Below are 23,010 nucleotides of genomic sequence, written 5' to 3'. Positions count from 1 at the left end.
TTTAAAATTTTTCCAAAATTAAAGATTTTGCTCTGCCTTTTTGTTTTGTAAGTCCAACTTATTTTCAGCCAGTTTATTCTTATTCTAGACTGTTTATGCTAGAAAACAAAAGTAAAACCACCCGAATATCAAAAAGCTATTTTATTATTTCTTTCATTAAGTGCACGCCATTTTCTTTCTGTTGTTATTACAAAAGCAATTTGAGTCTTGACTGAAAATCAAAAAATGGAGCCCAACAAAAGTAGCAAAAAACCGACACTCGTGACCCACCGTCCAGAGAGACAAGCCCGTAGCCCTTCTGTGGCGAGCCTTTCAGACCGTTTTCCTCACTGGCTACGAGTTCCTGTAGTCGTGGGAAGAGCGGTGTTTTGTCACACATGTTTTCTAATCTAATGTAATGTATTTAGTCAGTCTAATTCAAAGTGCAGAAAATTCTGGGCTGCCCTCTGTCTTTTGCCTCCGCGACCTGAGGGATCTGTAAAATAGTCCTGTTGTTCTACCAAACTAGGGCTGAGATGGAGAAGAGTTGCCCCTGTGAGGGTCCATGCCAATCGGATGGTGGTGGTTGCCTCACTCGGTGGGGACAGAGCTGAGCCACAAGCTCTGTCTGTGCCCAGGGCTCTGGAAGTGAGAGGACAGGACAAGAGGGCTCATGCCCAGTGGTGCCGTCCCAGCCTGCAGGCCTCTGTCCACGTGACAGCTCCCTCTGCTCCCTCTATTTTCCCAGGCTCCACTCACGACAGCCTCACCCCGTTTGTCCTCCTCCTTTACAGCCCCTGTTGGACCTGGTTCCTCTGATACCCAAAGTGTCTGTAACTCGAGCTCTCTAAGTACCACACTTGCGTTGAAGTAGACAGACCTACTCTTAAAATGTCATAATGGGTGCCTGGAAATCTGTAATGGCTAGAAGCATTTAAAACTTTAATAACTTAATTGGCAATGTTGTACATTGCATACTATCAAGAACTCCCTAAGAAGGAGGTAAGAACATCGAAAAGGAAAACATCACAGCCTGGATTTGTCCTTCATGTTGATGACTATAGACGTTCCTGTTCAAACCAGGGCTATTATGGTGATCGGAAGGGCCAACCTGAGAAGAAACTGCAGAGAATATAGAATTTGGACCAGGGTTTCACATATTAAATCTCAACAAAATCTGAGCCATCACATCACACCCATGCATTTTTAGAAACTCTCCCTCCGTTAGCATACACAAGACTGGAACTCCTCTTGGTGGAGTAGGCCTTGGCACTAAGTCTCTACTACTGAAAGAGGGGGCATCGCTTCTCGGCCATTTGGCTAAGATCAAGTGAAAGAGGGGGCTGGTCCCTGATATACCCTAAGCTGTCCTGTGAACCTGGTGAGTCATCTGCTGCTGTCCACCCACAGTGTTACTGCGTGCTAGAGATATCCCCCAGAATTGGTTACCCAAGGCTTCTCACCTGAGACTCAAGGTGGGCAAGCAGGTGTAGAGCAAAGAGCAGGGACTCTACAACTCTTACATATCTTCGCATCCTTCCAGGGGACGCCCGGGTGGCTCAGTCGGTTAAGCATCCCACTCTTGATCTCAGCTCAGGTTTTGATCTCAGGGCGGTGAGTTCAAGCCCCACGTTCAAGCTCCGCACTAAGCGTGAAACCTGCTTCAAACAAACAAACAAAAACACATCCTTCTAGTCACCAGCTCTGGGCTTTGGGGATATCTCTTAGCCTGAGTCTTCTCCATCAAGGAAGATATAACGCCCACTTTGCAGCGATGTGGGGAAGAGGAGGAAGGTAACGTGCCAACATTCCGCAGCCCAAAGGCTAGCCCACCGTTTGAGCTTAACCATTGCCCGTTGTGTCACGTATATAACCAGGGAATGATCCTCCAGGATCTGATAAATCGCCCTTTATTTCTCACTGCAAACATTTTTTTATGGGTTTTGATGCAGCTTATCCATAGTGTCCTTTTCCAGCTTTAAGGGACACTTTAAACTCATTGCTGGTAAGGCAGCCTCCCCACCCTCTGCGTATGTCCATGGCCTTCTAGCTCTTCCACGAGGTGTGACCACAACCACAACAGCATGGCGGCATGCTCGGGGGACGCACGCAGGGCCCCTCACTCGGGTTGCAGCTGGAGCCAGGCGCGACGAAGGCGTGGCGCCTCGGAGGTGTGGCAGCCACGCACACACGCGACACCCACCCGGGACCCAGGTGCCTTTGGTCTCCGGGACGGGCTCTGAGGGGCTGTGCCGGCCTGTGGTGACATAAACAAGGGGATCCCTTTCTTCTTGAATCGCTTTGCTGCTTGCGATCGGGGTCACAAACCAGACGTTTGGTTGCCCTGATATGAAGGCAACTCGAAGACACAGGAAATCTGAAATTACAAGAAAGCCCTCAGGCCTCTCTTTCACGCTTGAGGGGGAGGAATTCTTGAGCTGCAGGATGTAAAAAATTCAGAACTGCGCCCAAATCTTAGGTAAACCACTAAGTCCTGTAACCGTGTCATCTCCGAGACGTCTGTGGCATCCCTTAATGGCCAGTGGACCAGTGTTCCGGATTCTTCAGGATCCATCCTACCGTATGCTTTGCAAAGCCCTTCTGCATGCATGTTTTATGCAATCTCAGTAGCCAAATGAAATAAGTAATATTTCCCAGCACCTCAGTAGTACGAAACCAGAGGCTCCAATTCCAAGGCCAATTCTCTCCCACTCGACGGCAGCACCGATGGCCCGTGCCTGGTTCTTCCAGCTCCTCGCCTGCCAGGCTGTGCACAAATGCACCATCTTTGGGAGGCTCGCCCCACATGCACACACACAGTGTCACAGCCACACACAGTGTCACAGCCACACACAGTGTCACAGCCACAGCAAACCCCCGAGAGGCGGACTCAGTAGAGCGAGAGGGAACCAGTGATCGTCCAGGCGACCGCGATGCCTGGGATCAAACCCCATTCCTGGGCTTGGCTGCGTCAGCTGCGACCTTGAGCAAGTCACTTAACCCATGTTTGAATTGCCTTACCTGGAAAATGGAATAATAGCGGAACTTGAGGGTCGCACAGATGAATGCATATAAATCACTCAGATCAGTGCCTGTTGTGTGGCTCAAACCCCACTGGTTCACATCGCTACCCTGGCAAATCCATTTTCTGTCTCGGGAACCGTAGGCATAACAGCCACCCAATCACGAAAGGCCATCAGAAGACATGCCTTCTCCCTCTGAGGCAGCGTTCCACTCCGGGGAGGGACAGCCTTCGTTGTTTGTTTGTTTTTTATTTCACAGATCGTCAGACGATTCATGAAAGTCCATTTTAAAGAATGTCTCCTGGGGCGTCTGGGCAGCTCCGTCGGTTGAGCGTCTGACTTCCGCTCAGGTCACGATCTCGCGGTCTGTGAGTTCGAGCCCCGCATGGGGCTCTGTGCTGCCGGCTCGGAGCCTGGAGCCTGCTTGGGATTCTATGTCTCCCTTTCTCTCTGCCCCTCCCCCATTCGCTCTCTCTCTTTCTCTCTCAAAAAATACATAAACATTAAAAACATTTTAATTAAAAAAAATAAAGAACGTCTCCTAATGTTCAGAGCAGAAGCAGAATGAGCGTCTTCTATCAGGAACTCACCTACCTGGGGCCCTTACAGCTTTGCCCGCCCACGTCTGAGGCTCTTCACACACGGTAGTGACTGCATTCTCTTGAGCTCCGGGCACAGATGCCCAAGTCCCGGGAAACAGAAGTTTCTCATATTCGGCCCCCATCTCACCTCAGTAGGGCTCAACCACGTCCAGTTCGTGCAGGGCCTACAGCGGAAGAGGGGCCGCTGTCCCTCGTCTGTCTGTCCCTACAGACCTCTGTGTGCTCCCCAGCGTGGCGGCCCCGACCACATGTGGCTGTTGGAACTTACAACCGAGTGAGATCAAATCAGAGTAAAAGTACTTTCCCCAGTTGCATGAACCACCCTCCCAGTGCTGGACAGATCTCCCTTCTCTTCTTGTTCTCTGCCCTCTCGGCTGCAGAAAGGCAAGGACTTCCTCCCCGAACACCAGATCGGAAAGTTGCCGCTTCCTCTTTTCCATTTCTTGCCAGTCGTCTCCCTCTCCCCAGTTCGCCCGCCCGCAGGGACGCAGAGAGGCTGTGCAGGAGTTTCGATCATCATCAAAGGAGCTATTTTGGACCCTCGTTAAGCAGAGGCTCTGACATGCAAACTAATCCAGCTATTATTTCCACCCCGGGGGCGGGGGTGGGTGAGAGATCTTCCTACCTTGTCCTGAATTCTCGCATATGTTAAGCAGAGCTAACAGGGAAAACCGACACAGTCATTTGTTTCTTAGTTTTATGATGTTGTTCGGCCTTCTCCACCCATGATGTGGGCATCTGTGTAACTCAAGGCGTTTGATGTTAATGCTAAAAATAAAGATGGGGATTATGGGCCGAATGACGGAAGATCTGAAAAGCTCAGGAGGAGATCATAGGAGCTGCTGAGGGATGGGGAAGTCGGGGCTGAGCCACAGTGGCGGGGGGCAGGGGGCTCTCCCAGAAATCAGAGCAGTCTGGCGTCAGGGGTGCGGGCCTGGGAGCTGGTGGTCCCTGCACAGCAGCCACCAACCACAGGGGCAATGGGACCCTCCACATGTGCAGTAGATGAACTGAACTTTACACTGTATTTAATTTTAATTTAAAAACTCGTACTTGATCCGGTTACTGGAATACCTGGGGTACGATTGAAGTAACTTGAATATGTAAATCTACTTTTTCAACCAGACATTTAATGAAATCTAAATACAGATTAAGGATTTCTGATTAAAATTTAGAATCCAGGCTGAGACGTGCTCTAGGAGTAAAATGCACACAATACTTCGAAGACTTAGGACCAAAATGTGAACGATCATGCAAATAATTTTTATGACTGTGCGTTGAAGTATTAATTTTTTGATATATTGGGTTAAATCGCACACTTTATTAAAATTGACTTCATTTGTTTCTTTGTACGTTTGCTTATTTGTTAGTGCAGTATGATCGACACACAATGTCACATTAGTCTCAGGGGTACAACACACTGAATGCACATCTCTATCCATTATGTCACGTTCCCCACGAGCATAGTTGCCATCTGTCACCCTACAGGCTATTACGGCACCATTGACTGTGTTCCCTCTGCTGTGCCTTTCATCCCTGTGACTTATTCCTTCCAGAGCTGGAAGCTGTACCTCCCGTTCCCCTCCCCCATTTTGCCCATCTCTTCCCATCCCCCCTCCTCTGGCCACCACCGGTTTGCCCTCTGTATCGATGGGCCTGCTTCTGCTTTTGTTTGCTTGCTTTTTAGATTCCGCCTAGGAGTGAAATCACACGGTATTTGTCTTTCTCTGACTTATTTCACTCAGCATAAGACTCCCTAGGTACCTACATGGATGTTTCTTTTCCCTTTTTAATGTAACTACTAGAAAATTGAAAACCACACATGCGGTGGGCCGCCTGGGTGGCTCAGTCGGTGAAGCGTCCGACTTCGCTCAGGTCATGATCTCACGGTTCGTGAGTTCGAGCCCCGCGTCGGGCTCTGTGCTGCCAGCTCGGAGCCTGGAGCCTGCCTCGGATTCAGTGTCTCCCTCTCTCTCTCTCTGCCCCTCCCCTGCTTGTGCTCTGTCTCTTTGTCTCTCTCAAAAATAAATAAACATTAAAAAAAATTTTTTTTTAAAGCCAAACATGCAGCTTGCATTATATTTCAATTGGACGGCAGGCGCTTTTCTGGAGCATGGGCCACGTGGGTTGAAATCCCCTGTCCACCAATTTCTAGCTGTGGCATGGGCTCAAATGTGCTTTTGGGACCTTTCGTGGGAAATGCGTTAATAATCATGCTACACAGAGTTGACGTAAGATGTAGGCGAATTAACAGGTGCAGTGCACTCAGAATAGTCCACAACACATAGTGCTTGTTACCTGGTAAGTCTCATTATTATTGTGTGTGCGGTTGTCATGGTCCTGAGGGTAGAAAGACACTAGGAGGGGACTGTGAAATGTCCCAAGAAAGAGTCTTTGTCTCTCATGAAAATCTTGCATAAAATGTCCATTTGCATCTGGGTAGGAAACGCCCATGGCCTTGCTCCCTTGGTGTCCATCCCGGAACTGGACGACATCCTCTCACACACTGTGGGTTGCGACATGCTCTGTGTCTTGTACACTTTCCCGAAGACCCCAAAAGGCACACGTAACGCAGAGGTGGCCTGACAGAGTTACGAAGGGACCTCAGACAGTGTGGTACTAAACCAGGGGTGTGAAGTCCCCTTGGCACTTCACCACTCTGCCATTGAACCAGCCATATATCATACAGGAAGTCATCGTTTCCTCTGGCTCTGTTTCCGCCTGAACTAAAGAGGGATGGCAGGAAGTGCTGCGATCAGGGTTCTGTTGGATAGTGGGATTGAGAGAGCTCCATAAACCGCATGGCATGATGCCAACGTTGATACTTTCTTTACTTCCAGAACCATTTCTGCTGGTTCAGCCTGTCTTTTAGGTAAAATAGAGAGTTGCTTCTGTGGGATCGTTTCTAGGGCTCTGAAAGATCTGCCTCTCTTCCGAATTTCCCCTAAATTGGTCTGTGAGAAAACGGCCAAGCCCTACGCTGTGAAAAGGTGCAGCTCCCCTGGGAAATAACAATGAAAAAGCTATATGCAGTTTAGGGAAACTAGTAAGTCGTCACCAGCTAGTAACGCCTTGGATCTTCACAGATAGACAGTCACCTGCCACGTCTTTGAGGAAACAGAACACAGACAACGTAAGTTTTCGTTCCTTCCTTCACTCATTCATTCACCAAATGTGTATTGATGCTCGCTCTGTGTGAGGCATTCTGGGATCTTCTGCTACACTGGGGAACAGAACAACACGAGGTCCCTACCCTCACGGAGCCCATTTCCTAGCGGGAAGAGGAACAATAAACATGAGGTACAAGTAAAGCTATAGAAACTTACTGAGGTAAGAAACACCAGAGTGGAATGAGGGTGTCAGTGATGTAGGAGGGAGGGTTGCAATTTTATATCGGGTGGTCAGACTACGTCTCGAGGAGAAGGTAAAATTTAAGACTTGAACGAATGGATTATGCAGATATCCATGGAAGAGGGTTCACAGAAATAGAAACAGGTCCTGTGAAGGGGTGGGGGGGAAACACATCCAGAAGCTCAAGGAACAGTAAGGAGCTGAATGTGGCCACAGCAGAGGAGGAAGGGGGGTGATATTAGGAGATACGGACAAAGAAGTGCGTCAGGAGGGGTGGGCGGATCACGCAGAGCCTGAGAGGAGGAGGAGGAGGCAGAACTTCTTGTCCAAACTGGATCCATTCAAGAGTAGAAGAGGGACTTTAATAATTGCACTGGGACATGGGGCGCCTGGGGGACTCAGTCGGTTAAGCCTCCGACTTCGGCTCAGGTCATGACCTCAAGGTTCATGCGTTCGAGCCTTGCATAGGGCTGTGTACTGATAGCTCAGAGCCTGGACCCTGCTTCAGATTCCGTCTCTCTCTCTCTCTCTCTCTCTCTCTCTCTCTCTCTCTCTGCCCCTCCCCTGCTCATGCTTTCTCTCTTCCTCTCTCTCTGTCTCTCTCCCTTTCTCTCTCAAAAATAAACATTAAAAAATTAAAAAAAAAAATAATTACACTGAGACAATAGTCACAAACCAGGCAAACCAGGATGACTGAGTGGCCCTACTAATAAAACAGTCTGGCCTCTGGCTTTTCATTTAAGGCAACTGGGAAGTCACATGTAGATGAACTTCTCCCTGGGCTCAGAAACCATACCGAATGGTCAGAAAAGTCCTCAGGAAAGGGTATGTGCACAAAAGCAGTGTGCCCTCAGGCTGAGACTGGGTAGACTTTAAAAAGCCTCTAAAAATGTGGCCTATTGGGGCACCTGGGTGGCTCAGTCGGTTAAGCGTCCGACTTCGGCTCAGGTCATGATCTCACAGTTCATGGGTTCGAGCCCCGCGTCGGGCTCTGTGCTGACAGCTTGGAGCCTGGAGCCTGCTTCTGATTCTGTGTCTCCCCCTCTCTCTGCCCCTCCCCTGCTCACACTCTGTCTCTTTCTCTGTCAAAAATAAACATTAAGCAAAAAAAGCTGCTAAAAATGTAATGCTCCAGCCAATGCCAACTCCAAAGCCAAAAGCCGTTCCTCTGATATTGTGAGCCAGGAGCCTTGAGGTGTGGGCAGGGCTGACTCTGCCTGACATCCTGCTCAGCAAGATGGCTCCTCATAGCAGGAGAGTGAGCCCAAGGCCAGCCAACATAGAAGAGAGCACTCTTCCATTCTTCGGGAGAGGAGCAAGGGGGCCGGCTGTGGATGGGCGTCGGGCATCCTGACAACCAGCTCTATGCCACTGCCACTCGAGCCACCCAAAGACCTGCCTTAATGCCACGGATATTGATTTTTGTCATCGTTAACTTATTTTGCCGTGTTCTCAGCAATCGTGATACAGTTCAGAAAAAAGCAAACTTCTATTTCAGTGGGAGAAACAAATAGAAAAAAATATGTGTGAGGTGGTGATCAGATCCATGAAAAAAAAAATCAATGAAGCGAAGTAAGATGACTGAGCTTATCAATGAAATTCAGGTCATCGGAGCTGCCTCTCTTGTTCGGTCGCTTTGCCCCCTTATCTCAGATGGACCTGCCAATACCTGTGGGTGATCCCCCCTGGAGAAGGAAGGGAACGGTATTGCAGAAGCTGCGAAGAAGTGAGAATTTCCAGAACCCACGGTGTGTGTGTCCTCCCAGGGCGGCGGTGACCTTGCCAAGTCATGGGACATGGCTGTGCAGTGACCAGCCCACAGGACAGAGGACACGGCGGTGACTGGGGGTTCTCCCTTCAGTCTCTTCCTGATGTCCGACCAGGTGGCTGAGACTAAGACCATGACCCTTCCTCCGCATGAAACGTGTCTTCAGAGTCATCCTAGGACCCCTTATCCAATGGAGGCTTCGGGAACAAGAACCTGAGTGCCATCAAACGTTCAGGCACCATTTATTCATGAAAGGCCCCAATTCGACGATCTTCCAGACAGCCCCCCACCAACCACCATGCTGTGCCCTTGGTACCCGGGTGTATGGGCCTCAGAGTATCATTTAACAACAACAACAACAGCAACAACTCTGCCGATTTCCTGATGCAGCCCTCCCAACTTTCCAGAGGATTAAAGAATTTATGACGAGAAAGCCAAATGCAAAAATTTGGGAAAATAAACAACCACAATCACAAGGCTCTCATGCCGGCAGTCAACCTGTTGCCAGAGTGGGAGCACCTGACCGGAACACCTCGGCAAGAGCAGTCAGAAGCCCTGGTGTATCCCACCCAAACCTGTCACCTACAATCAGAACGTTTGGAAGACGTTTAGTCCCTCCCCCGATTCCTGCCGCTCCAGATTACAGAAGTGGGGTCTGCACCAAACAGAAAGAGGAAATCAGACCCTTCCCCTCCTGTGTGTCTGTGTTTTAGTGGCCAAAGTGCCATCTGTTCACATCCCCCTCCTTTCTGCCTATGGGGATGTCTGGAGGGCAACGGGGACAAAGTGGGGGGAAGGGGGGAAGGGTGCTGGATCCCTGCAGTGTCCCATCCCATGCGTGGGAATTACATACCCTCACTCTAAAGCACGCAGCTGGGGAGAGTCAGTCAGTGCTCTAGCAACAACCCTTAGTGGGCATTGTGGTTTTCTTGGAATCCAGCACTCAGCATCTGTAACAAGCAAGCAGTATTATTTATTTATTTGGGGAGAGAGAGCACAAGCAGGGGAGGGACAGAGAGCAAGGGAGAGAGAGAATCCCAAGCAGGCTCCGCACCGTCAGCACAGAGCCCCAGACGGGGCTCGACCTCACGAACCGTGAGATCATGACCTGGGCCGAAATCAAAGGCAGACAGACGCTCAACCAACTGAGTCACCCAGGCCCCCCAATCGTATGTCAATTTCGAAAAGCAAAAACAAATTAAAAAATAAAGTCAGTAGGACAGGAATCCTCTGAGTTAGAAGGAGCCACCCTAGTTAACCCTAGCTCAGGACACCGACCACAGCCAGATGAGGCAGGATTGGAGGCATTCATCTGCGTTTTGACCTCAGCTGCGACGTATGGTTATTCTAACAGCAGAGTGGACGGGGACTGAGGGCAAGGGCAGCCACCCCTCCTCCAGAAGATACGGGGTGTGCATAGATCTTTTTGAACAAAATTAGAACGCAGAATGAGGCCTAATAAAATACAGATCTTCCTCGACTTACAGTGGGGTTACATCCTGGTACACCTGTTGTAAATGGAAAACATCATAAGCTGAAAATGCATTTATAACACGTAACCTACCGAGCATCACCGCTTAGCCTCACCAACCTTACGAGTACTCAGAACACTTACGTGAGCCGACAGCTGGGAAACACCATCCACCACGAAGCCTAGTTTGTAATAAAGTGTTGAATATCTCATGTGACCTCATTGAATCCTGTACTGAAAAAAACACAAGGGTTGTATGGAGACAGAATGGTTGACACTGTGTTGATTGTCGACCCAGGATATCACGTGGCTACCTGTGAGCCACGGTGCCGCCCAGCATCACCAGGGAGTGTCTCCAGCCTGGGAAACGATCCAAATTCAAAACTCGAGGTGCAGTTTCTATTCAATGTATAGTGCTTTTGCACCATCATAAAGTCAAAGAAATTGCAAGTCAAACCACCGTAAGTTGGGGACCATCTGTACATCATAGAACAGAACAAGGGGAGAGCTTGTTATAACTTGGAATGAGACAGAGGTGGCTGCGACACCTGTGATTGTACGACACGCTGTAGAATTACTCCCTTCAAAATGGTTAATTTTATGCTGTGTGAATTTCACCTCAATCTACAAAAGAGAAAAAAAAAACTTGTTGATAAACACGTAGACAGAAAGGCTGCATCTGGAAACAACTCAGTTGGACTTTAAGAAAATGGCACATCCCCACAGAATCTGTGACATGAGATTTAGGAAGCGGGGATCAAGGGAAATATATGAATATTGATCCTAGGAGAGGATTTTTTAAATGAAGAAAGCAAAGGGGCACCTGCGTAGCTCAGTCAGTTACGCCTCCAGCTTTGGCTCAGGTCATGATCTCGAGGTTGGTGGGTTCGAGCCCTGCGTCAGGCTCTGTGCTGACAGCTCGGAGCCTGAAGCCTGCTTCAGATTCTGTGTTTCCCTCTCTCTCTGCCCCTCCCCCACTCGTGCTCGGTCTCTCTCTCTCTCTCTCTCTCTCTCTCTCTCTCTGTCTCTCTAAAAAATAATCATTAAAAAAAAAAAGGTTAAAGTTACCCAAGCAATGTAACAATTCTAAACACAGGATGCGCGTTATTAAATAGACTCAGTAGAGATACACGCAAAAAGTGATGGTCCCTGCAGGAATAAACTGACGAATCACTGTGATAGTAGATGACAGCACAACGCTCTCGATAAATTACGTGTCAAGCAGCCAAAAGCATTCGGCAAAGACACAGAAGGGTCGAACAACGCAATTAACAACTTTCATCTGACGGCACATTTAGAAATATTTATTATATTTTCAATAGGGCTCTAAAAGATGTCTCAGCAAATTTCAGAGGGTAGTTATCACATGAATAGAATTCGTTTCCCAAACGCTGGGAACACAGACGTGGGAAAAATGGGGTCCGGTCTTACATGGGCTGCAATAAAATGTGTGCCATCGATAGACCACAGAAAATGGAAATTAAAATGTGTAACAGAAAGCATTTAAAAAGCCACACCCCTTGCCTGAGTTTGTGGCGTGAAAGTTCACCCACTCCATTTATTGCAGGAATAACGCATAGTTCAGCTTTGCACTCCGATGTTAACCTAGTAATAATTTTCTCACGCGGTTGTTCTCATCTGTTTTCCTGGGAACTACTCCCCAGCCCTTAAACTTCTCTCTCCTTCAGCCAGAAATCAAAAGGCTCCAAATATAAACTCATGTCATTAAGACACCTGCAGACCAGCACACCCAGAAAACTCAGAATTCCTTTCAGACTCCGTCTGGGTCACCCCCTCTGCCACCCCACAACATATTCTAATTCCCGCCTCAGCCAAATGCATTTCCTTTGTTAAGGTCTCCATTGTGGGAACATAAAAGGTGACATCTATTCTCCCAGTCAACTGAAGGTTTGTTTTTTTTTTAATTTTTTTTTCAATGTTTTTTATTTATTTTTGGGACAGAGAGAGACAGAGCATGAACGGGGGAGGGGCAGAGAGAGAGGGAGACACAGAATCGGAAGCAGGCTCCAGGCTCCGAGCCATCAGCCCAGAGCCTGACGCGGGGCTCGAACTCACGGACCGCGAGATCGTGACCTGGCTGAAGTCGGACGCTTAACCGACTGCGCCACCCAGGCGCCCCAAACTGAAGGTTTTAAAGTCAGACTACCCACGGCTTTTCGTTTTCTGGAACATAATTAATACCAGTTCTTCCTCCCACCACAGAGACCCGTAACTCATTTTCTGATTAGCAACTGCGTCCCCAGAGCTTTTTCCAGAAAGTCGCACCCAGGCGCCTTACTCGACTTGGATCTCATTCTACAGCAGACTGGTCCTGGGGCCAAAGCTTGAGGGGTGATGATTTGTCTTGTGAGGGTGGAACGACAGACTCAGGAAAGCTTTGCATTATTAACAACGGGACACGAGGAAAACCGTTCTGAAGGACGACAAGGCCAAGGCCCCACCTGCTCGCTTCGCTCGGAAACTTGATCGGTGCCTGCAGGGCAACCAGGTGCTAAGCCCCAGAAGAAAGGGCCCAGTTAATGCAGGGGTTCAGGGCCCCTCCCATCAGGTTCTTCTGTTTCCTGTTTCGGTCAAGCCTGAACTGTTTTTCTCCCATTAACTTGAGACCCCAGCCAAAGACATTTTAGGGGCAGGGGAACGAAAGCAGAGGGCTCTTGCTTCGTTTCCCCAGTTTCAAGGGAGTTCACCCTTTGGTGGTTCTCAAAGTGTGGTCCCTGGGCCAGCGGTGTCAGCCTCGCCTGGAACCGTATTAGAAATGCAACGCCCCAGACCTAATAAATCCCAGACTCTTGGCCCCCAGCAAGCTGAGGCCATGTGTAATGTTTGAAACCCACTGCTCAGAACATTCCAGTCGGTCTGCCACGTGGGCCAATAAATTCCGATAGCTTTGAATGAGGTCCAGGTTGCAATTACGGTTACCCGCACAGCCAGGCCGAGCAGAAAGCTAACTGTCCCACCAGAAAAACGGGGCAGTGAGGTGGCAGGAAGAGACAGTGACATGGCCAGGTCTATTGGGAAATCGAGATAATCTCCCAGGCCCAGGGCCTGCGACACATAAAGTAATGCCTTGGCTCTTCTGGAACCGTCTCCTGTACCAAATGTGGGGCTGCACGTGGTACCGTCCAGCATCGTATCGGCTCAGATATAAGGTACAGGATGATCTGACAGACCGTGTGAGGAGATAATGTCAGTAGCTTCCCAGGCTGATATATGGCAGAAATAGCAGACCTACAAATTGGCTCCTTTCATTCATTCATTCATTCACTCATTCATTCATCTATGTATTTATTGTTTGTTGAGCATCTATGTGCTCAGTCTCAGTTTTAGAAGGCTATAGAAAGCCTTCTGAGCTCTGCACTTCTCCGGGAATGTCTTGGGAGGACTCACGGTTCCTTTCGATAGTGCTGAGCTAGCCAGTTCTTGGCATTGCCTCTGACTGAGTTCTATCAACACCAATGAACACAATAGGGTAGAAAGCTTGCTTACACCCCGGACACGGAGGACTAGAATTTGGATTGTCATACCACCATGGATTTAGACCTTTGGGCCACCCATTATGCATACGGTCTGGAATTCAAATCCCTACGAGAAAAGAGCTCATCACATCTGTCAGGAACGGAGTTGTTCTTGGCCACTACAGTGATCATACCTCGGGATTTGTCGTGCAAACCCCATCAAGGTGGAGTCTCCATGCAAATGTAAAACTAAGCAGTTATTTCCTCCATTCGGGGCAAATGACCCCAGCAAAACCAAATGAGCAAGGAAGTTGGAGGTCAGAGGTTTCCCAGACACATTGTCTTGAGACAGGATGGTCCCGCTGTAGGGTGTGATCTCTATCTCCAGACATTAGTGAGGCCACGCTGTGCTAGGATAGGCTAAGATGTGGGCAAGAGAAGGTTTCTTGGAAGAGAGCTGGAACTGTAGCCAAGTTTCAGGTACAGTTGATCTTCCTTAAGGAAATTTGACAACAGGCAATGAGGCGGTTAGTTGGGGTATGATCTTCCAAGAGTGCCCTCAAACCCCAAAATGGGTTACATTCCTTTTAGCCTCAGAGGCTAAAACACAGCATCCCAAGCAGCCTCCAGGCTCTGAGCTGTCAGCACAGAGCCCGACGCGGGGCTCAAACTCACGAACCACGAGGTCATGACCTGAGCCAAGGTCAGATGCTAAACCGACTGAGCCACCCAGGTGGCCCCAAATAAATTATTTTTAAAATGGAGGCGACAGATGTGCATGAGAGTCTGTGTATGTGCAAGTGTGCATGCGTGAATGTGTGTGTATGTGTGTGAGTGCATATGTGAGCATGTGTGTGAGTGTATCTGTGTGTGCACGTGTGTCTGTGAGTGTGTGAGCATGTGTGTGTGTGTGTGTGTGTATCTGCGTGAGTATGTGAGCACTGTGTGTGTGTCTACGGGAGTGTGTGAGCATGTGTGCATGAGTGTATCTGTGTGTGTGTGCATGTGTGTGTCTGTGTGAGCATATGAACATGTGTGTGAGTGTATCTGCATGACTGTGAGCGTGTGTGTGGGCATGTATGTGTGAGTGTATCTGCGTGAGTTTGTGAACACTGTGTGTGGTGAGCGTATGTGTATCTGCATGAGTGTGTGAGCGTGTGTGCGTGAGTGTATCTGCGGGAGTACGTGTGCATGTGTAAGTGTATCTGCGTGTGTGCATGTGTGTGGGTGTGTGTGAGAGCATGTGTGTAAGTGTATCTGCATGAGTGTGTGAGCATGTGTAACTGCGTGTGTGAGCATGTGTGTGTAACTTTGTGTGTGTGCATGTATGTGGCTGTGTGCGTGTGTGTGAGCATGTGTGTGTGTGAGCATGTGTGTGCAACTGTGTGTGCGTGTCTGTGGGTGTGTGCACATATGTGTGTGTTGTGCTGAAGGCGGAGAGTCAAAAGAGACTACGTGAAGTCTGAGGGTAGCACAGGAGCAGATCAGAGCCGGCGGCATCAGGAAAGGATGTGGTCTGGAGCAGAGGTGAAATTAACCTTCAAGAAGCAAGAAATGCTCAGTCCCATGAGGCGCAATAGGTGGGAATACAGGAAAAAGAATAACACATCAAGTTCAAGGACATGCATCATATGTATATAAATATCATGCTGCTCTTTCTAAAACTAAGAAGCAGCAGACAATCCAGTAAGATACGGTTCCTCCAGACGGGCTGTATGTCAAGTGAAGTGCGATTATTGATCTCTCTCCCTAATCGAGGGATGGCTCTTTGTAAAGAGAAAAAGATGGAGAATGAACAAGGTCAAGGGCAACGCTTCGGTCTCAGAATCCCTGAAATAAAATGGCCCGGAAGCAGGGAAGACAAAACAAGTCACGACTGCATTTACTTTGTGGACTTTTGGACCAGGGCAACATTCTGAGCACAGATTTGGATTTCACTGCCCTCTTCCCATCTTGCTTTGTTTTGTTTCCAGCTTTTATATTATGGAAACTTCCAAATATAAATTTGACAGAAGAAGATAATGAACACTTGTATACCCATCACTTAGATTCAAGAAATGTTAACATTTCCCCTCAACTGCAAATATTATATACGGGTCTGTGTTTACCTGTGTGAATTTACTGCTGAACCATTTGAAACTGGATTAGATATCATATTTAGCCACTAAATCCTTCAGCCTGCACCTCCTAGAATAGGGAAAAAAATCTCCAAATGGCCTTGATACTTTTTTCACACCTAGGAATACTATCAAAAATACCTGTTACCTCCCAACATCCAAGCTACAGTCAGATTTCCCAAACCAAGTAACAGATGCTTTTGTAGTTTCTTCAAACTAGAACCCAACCAAGGCGTAAGCATGACATTTACTGGTACCTTTTGTAACTTACGAAATTTTTGTAAAGTTTATTTATTTATTTTTGTGACAGAGAGAGGGAGCGGGGGAGGAGCAGAGAGAGAGTCACATCCAGGCTCCACACGGTCAGGGTGAAGCCTGATGCGGGGCTCGAACTCATGAACTGTGAGATCATGAGCCAAACTGAAACCAGGAGTCGGACGCTTAACTGACTGAGCCACCCCCCCGGGGTTTACCACGCTGTGACCCCTGTACTCCCCACATATTGGCACTGTGGGCCGAAGTCCTGATGAAACACACATGAAACATTTCGCAAGGGTGCACTCAGCAGGGGCACACGGCCGCCAGCCGTCCACTGTCAGCGGGGCCGACTTTGATGAGATCGGCTCTCTATGCTTCAAAGCTACTCTTAACCCTTTGCAAAGAGCAAGGAGTCCGCCGTGCGTGGCCTCACCCAAATACCCGATTTCTACAGCCTTCCACCTACGTGTGGGCTAGCAGCAGGTGCCACGGTGTTCACGACGCCTCCTTCGTTAAGAGGCCGGCAGCACGCGGGGCACTTGGGTGGCCTCTGACTCTTGGTTTTGGCTCAGGTCATGATCTCGTGGTTCATGAGTAGAAGCCCCAAGTTGGGCTCTGCACTGATGATGTGAAGCCTGCTTGGACTCCTCTCTCACTCCCTCTCTCTCTGTCCCTGTCTCTCTCTCTCTCTCTCTCTCTCTCTCTCTCTCAAATAAATAAGTAAGCTTATTTTTTAAAAACAGGCGGTCAATGTGGAAGTCATTTGGGCTCTTCACCAACATTCTGTTTTCTTCTTCCTTCCGAGTCCTTGACAGGTGTATTAGCTTGGGCTTCAGTAACAAACAATCCAAGATCATGGGGGCTTATCACAACAAATTCAGTCAGCTCCCAGGACCGAGATTCAGCTACTGCTCTGCTGGGCTTGGCTCCGGGTTCTGGATCAGTGACCCATGTCGCCCAAACCAGGCATCCAAAGGAAGGAGCCGTGGCTCCTGGGGGCCCACTCTTCTTTTGCTGGAGGGCAGGCGTGTAAAGGAGGAAGTGAAAGCCCGACACGCCTCTTAGAGCCTCTGCTTTGGGCCAGCGTGCTGTCACAGCCACCACAGTCCTCAGTCAAAACAAGTCGTACAATCAGCTACTCTGTCCCTGGCGGAGAGGAGAAAAGTACTTCCTACAAAAATTACAGGATCTGCCACAATGAGACAGAACTTTTCCATCCTCCTAAATTTGGACATGGCCGCATAACTCACGTGGACCGATGAAACATGAGCAGACGTGTGGGTGTACTTTCCAGCACCTTCCTTCCCACCGCCTCAGAGACCAGCGGTGTTCTAAATGACGGAGTCTCTGCCACTGGATCCCTGTGGATCAGAACACCTGCTAACCCAGAAGCAACACACAGTGAAGACGAAAAATACTCTCTAGTTTTTTTGTTGGTTGGTTTGGTTTTAATTTTTAATGTTTATTTATTTTTGAGAGAGAGAAAGAGACAGAGAGTGAGTGGGGGAGGGGCGGGGAGAGAGAGAGAGAGAGAGAGAGAGAGAGAGAGAGAGAGAGAGAGACACACGGAATCTGAAGCAGGCTCCAGGCTCTGAGCCATCAGCACAGAGCCCAATGCAGGGCTCGAACTTACGAGCCGTGAGATCATGACCAGAGCCGAAGTGGGATGCGTAACCGACTGAGCCACCCAGGAGCCCCTAACCAACACCCTATTTTGAGCTGAGCTCTTTATTACGGATCAACCATGAGCTCCCCGATTTGTCAGAATTACCCTACCAAGGTAGAGGCCGCCGTCCACACCTGGTCAACCTGCACCTGTGGTCCTCCTACAGGTAGCTCTCTCTGGCCTTCCATTTCCACGTGATGATGTGGCTCTGGAAGGCGTGGGCCACTTCTGCAAGTTGGTGGGAAGAAGCAGGTGGGCACTAAGCGTCTCTTGAAGATGCAAAACCAGTGCGGCAGCCGCACCCGCTTCCAGGACGTGCGGGAGCCCTTGGAAGAGGAGTGAGGCCATGGAAGCTGCCCTGCTTCTGGAGAACAGCCTGAACCAGGCCCTTTTGCACCTACACACCCTGGGTTCTGCAGGCAGCCCCGGCTCTGTGACTTCCCGGAGAACCACTTCTTGGATGAGGAGGCGCAAGTCATCAAGAAGATGGGCGACGCCCTGACTCACCTCTGCGGGCTGCCTGGCCCCCAGGCTGGGCTGGGCGAGAGTATCTCTTCGAAAGGCTCCCTCTCAGGCATGACCGGGAGCCTCTGAAGCCCCCCTGACAGCCCCCTGATGCCAGGGCTGGTGCCTGGACCTCTCTCTGCAGACACTAGGCAGCTTTATAAGCATCCTGGAGCCCTCTCCCGAGCCACAGACCAAATGGAAAAAATAAAGCTTTTTGAGGAAAACATATATACATATATGTATATCCAAGGTTTTATACATGTGTGTATATATATAAATTTTATAAAATATATATATACATATACATATATACAATCTTGGATTCTAACATCACCAACAGCTTTGTGTATTTGCTTTATTCTGCAATATACATAGAATAAGCTCAAAATTACAACATCTACAATAAAATGACTGAATGATTTCCTGGAGCTCCTTTTACCCTCGGAAAACATGCCACCACAATATGTTCAAGAGTCCTGTGTGCAAAAGACACCTGAAATCATTCCTTTTGCTGGGTAGTTCCTTCTCTATCACACACGCAATCCGTCTGCACTGGGAGCCGCCGGCCGCCTGCTCAGCCAGCTGGCCTCCAGCGTCATCACAGCCATTGTTCTGTCACTTGCTCCCAGACCAAACTGTCTGCTGCCACAGAGCTGGCTCTGAAAAACGCTAGGTATTTAACATCCCCGCATCAATTTTAAATTAAAAATCTTTTAGTTCATTTCTTTGAGAGAGAAAGAGAACATGAGAAGCAGAGGGACAGGGCCAGAACCCCAAGCAGGCTCCGCGTTGCCAGTGTAGAGCCCAACCTGGGGCTCGATCTCACGAACCATGAGATTGTGACCTGAACAGAAATCGACATTCGGCCCCTTAACCGACTGAGCCACCCCCCCAACACCACTTGTAACGAACCCCTTCATCATTATAACTCTTTTTTCGATGACTCAGTAGTCGTATATATTGTGCAATGATCATAAGAAGTCTAGTCACACAGGGGCGCCTGGGTGGCGCAGTCGGTTAAGCGTCCGACTTCAGCCAGGTCACGATCTCACGGTCCGTGAGTTCGAGCCCCGCGTCAGGCTCTGGGCTGATGGCTCGGAGCCTGGAGCCTGTTTCCGATTCTGTGTCTCCCTCTCTCTCTGCCCCTCCCCCGTTCATGCTCTGTCTCTCTCTGTCCCAAAATAAATAAACGTTGAAAAAAAAATTAAAAAAAAAAAAAAAAGAAGTCTAGTCACACAGTTACAGACTCGTCTCTTGTGATGAAAACTTTTACGGTCTACTCCCTTTTACGCTTTCAAATATACAATACCACCTTATTAACGATAGTCCGTACATGCTATCCATGGTTATAAGTCCTGAACCAGATCTCCACGACTGGACTGGCGAATGCAAAACTTCCAGGGGGGTGAGGACGTGATTCCAGGGAAGACGGAAAGAGCTTCAGGAGAAAAGTCTGGAAGCTGGCTGTGACTGCTGGAAGGGGAAAGGCTAGTAATGGACATCCAGTGCTGGGGATATGTTCTGGGTCAGAACCTTCAAATGTCTGAGGGTGTGACATTCGCAACAACACAGATGGACCCAGGGCATTATGCTAAGTGCAATGTGTCAGACAGAGAAAGACAAATACGGTTTGATTTCATTTACATACGGGATCTCAAAAACGAAACAAATGAATAAACAGACAAAAAGCAGAATCAGATTTATAAATACTGGGGGCAAACTGGTGGTGGCCAGAGGAGGGGTGGGGAATGGGGAGATAGCAAATTGGGTGGAGGGGAAGGGAGGCTCCAGGCTTCTAGGTACGGAAGGAGTAAGTTAAGGGGATGAAAGGCACAGCAGAGGGAACACAGTCAATGGTGCCGTAATAGCCTGTAGGGTGACAGATGGCAGCTACACTCGTGGGGAGTGTGGCATAATGGACAGACTTGTAGAATCACTATGTTGTACGCCTGAAACCAGCCTAACACTGTACGTCAGCTATATTCAACTAACAATGTCTGAGGGCACGATCAACTGTGTTCCAGCCCAACAAAAACTCAAAAAAGGAGGAAATGCGTTTAACCTACAACAGAAAAACAAGATAGCAATGGCCAGTTGTAATTTAGCAGTTATTGATCTGACAATTTACCCCTGTTAGCTCATTTAATCCCTCCAACGACTCTATGCGGTAGGTCGCAGGACGACCCCCGTTGCTGATGGGGAAACTGAGGTAACTTGCCCAAAGTCATAGAGTAAATGGCAGAGTCAGGTCAACCACATCTTGTCAGAATCCAGTGCATTGAGTAAGAGGCTCGTCCCCCAAGAGCCAGGCGTTTGGCAGTGGGAAAGTGAAAGGATTATTCGAGACAGGCAGGATTCTCTATTTCCTGTACAAACTAGTGATAGGGGCTGTTGGGGGAGCCCTCACACCACATTTTCAATTCCAGTGAAGCCACATAATCACTTATGTGACTGTGGAGTGATTGTCTTGCTCAGAAACCGGGCTTACCAAATTCTACTACTCAAGTTACAACCGTTCTAAGTACAAACTACTTGATATTGTGAGTGCACCTACCTGTGAGCACATCCACTCGGGGGGAAAATGATGAGGTCTCAGGGACAAGGTTGGTGTGCTTTTGTAAGCACCTGTTTTTGTTTGGTTTTGTTTTCTAGATTTTTATTTATTTGCCGTGTATGGGTGACTTGAGACTCTTCCACACTTGGGCTCTCAGTTTCTCTTCTATCCAAGTATTTAAACCTGGGCTCCGGGCACACAGCACGGGTTTAGGTGGGAACAACTCTCTGATCATCCGGGGCCAATTTTATAAACCAGGTAACGACCACAGGGTGTTCCACCCACAGATCCTACGTGTCCAGGGCAGTCTGCCAAATGGAACGTAAGAAATTAAAAAGAAGCAAATTCCTTGGGTATAAAGTGGTGACAAATACTCTGCTTCCTGGCTGTCAATATCGAATCCTACCACTGAAATTCATGGCCTTTCCTGCCATCCCAGCACAAGACGTTAAACCAGGTGCCTATAAACACCTGTCCCAGGCTCCCATCTAACTCCTGGGCTACAACCATGCAGTCAGGCCATGCAGAGAAAAAAAAAAGTAAATGGATGAATAAATGAATGCATGAATGAAACAACCATTATTCTTCTGTTCTGTTTGCTCTTGGTGGCTGTCGTTATTCAACCGAGGACAGGACTGCCAAGGAGGGTGGAAAAAATCTGGGGAGAGAAGGGAAAGGCCAAGTTCAACAGACAAGTCCAGCCGATCCCACTCGCAGAGAACAGAATAGTCTGAGAAGGTTTGCTAAGAGCAGCGGCTATATTAATCCAAGTGATAATAGTTGCTATCCCAGAAAGCCCCAAATCCCAGCAGAGCTTCTGCTCACATTCCTGTCCCATGTAAGTGTCCTGACCAGGCAGGTCTCCTCCAGGGACTCACATGCCCCATTTCCTTTCATTTTTGTGGCCATTTCACCTTCAGGATTTGGTTTCCAGCATCGCTGTTGACCTCCATGTCTAGTAAGCAGCAGACAAGAGAAAAGAAAGTGGGCAAAATGTATTTGCTTTTTAACCGCCTTGGCCCCTAGAAGACACACATCAATCCACTCATGTGCCATTAGCACCCAGCCCCATCCAGATACAAGGCCATCTGGAAAGGTGGCCCTTGGATGGGGAGCATGAATTTTTGGTGGAAACTTATCTATGTCATAATAGCTTCAAGAGGATTTGTCAGGATCCTGTCCTAAGAATATGTGTTTGGGGAAACATGGCACGAGGAAGGAATCCGAAAGAAGAAAGGTCACAGACTGCCGTGTCTCAAAAACCCTACATCTGGGCAGAACAAATCAACCTCTGTCACAACTGTGAAGTCAGGGGCAGAAGACCTTCCTTGTCTCCCTGAATGCCTTCTCTGCTCTGGCATTCTCTTGACAGGCATTTGCTGCTTCCACAGTGACCCCAAGCTCTCCGGACGCCTCTAGTGACAACTCTGCTTCATTCCCTGAAGACATGGCTGGGTGACCAGCTAATCAGGAGTGAGGATGCCCACAGGTGAGTTGGGTCCTGTCCTTGATACATTGGGTTTTAATGTTTCTTATCTTCACAACCTGAAGACTGTAGAGACTTTGGATCCCACAAGATGATTTAATCATGTTGTCACAGTCCAAATCGGCAGGAATTTGACAAGCAGTCTTTGGGAAACCCTTCAATCACAGTACACAGCCTGCGATGTATGAGCAAAGTCAACCCCAATACTGAAGCACTAGTAAATAATAATAAAACACTGAAACTAATAATATCCCTGTCACAAGCATAGTTTTTAATACTTTACAAGGCCCTTTCATACCCACGTACAAATGCAAACAATGACATGAAATAGGAAAAAACATATTATTTCTATTTTAATGATGAGGACACAGACTCAGATAAGCTAAATGGCTAGAAGTCACATCTGGTAAGGAGTCAGCAAAAGACAAAAGCCAAGGTAATTTAACTCCTGGTTCAGTGCTCTTCTAGAATTCTGGAGAAATGAGCCTTTCTTGTGAAGTCCAATTATTTCCAGGGTCTGTAGAAATCTGTCTTTCAAGTTACCTTCTAGCAAAAAGTAGCCTGTTGACCTGTTTTCCAACCTGGTCTTGCATTAGAGGTGCCCTCCCTTGTTTTCTCTTGGACACATATTACCTCTAGTTTATGTTCTGATTTTTCTCTTCCTCCACCTTGAATATTGCTGATGATCTGGGGGGGAGAAAATGGTTTTCATTTTGATTAAAGTTACCTGGTTGGTATTCCTGCCTTTACTT

At 48.3% G+C, this 23,010-nt stretch overlaps 1 long non-coding RNA gene and 1 pseudogene across 1 annotated transcript; one reads left to right on the top strand and one right to left on the bottom strand.

Moving 5' to 3' along the window:
* Positions 1 to 126: 126 nt before the first annotated feature.
* On the bottom strand, positions 127 to 9,785 carry LOC111558409. The gene is made up of 2 exons (XR_002739301.2): positions 9,577 to 9,785; positions 127 to 1,637 (listed from the first exon to the last, which is right to left on the bottom strand). It is a non-coding gene; the product is annotated as an uncharacterized LOC111558409 (long non-coding RNA).
* Positions 9,786 to 17,691: 7,906 nt separating this feature from the next.
* LOC123382724 lies at positions 17,692 to 18,466 on the top strand (annotated as a pseudogene).
* The last annotated feature ends 4,544 nt before the right edge of the window (positions 18,467 to 23,010 follow it).

This window comes from Felis catus, chromosome F1 (genome assembly GCF_018350175.1).
Source record: "Felis catus isolate Fca126 chromosome F1, F.catus_Fca126_mat1.0, whole genome shotgun sequence".
Classification (NCBI taxonomy): Eukaryota; Metazoa; Chordata; class Mammalia; order Carnivora; family Felidae; genus Felis; species Felis catus.
The sequence above is the reverse complement of the archived record's forward strand: the minus strand, read 5'-3'. Positions and strand labels throughout refer to the sequence as shown.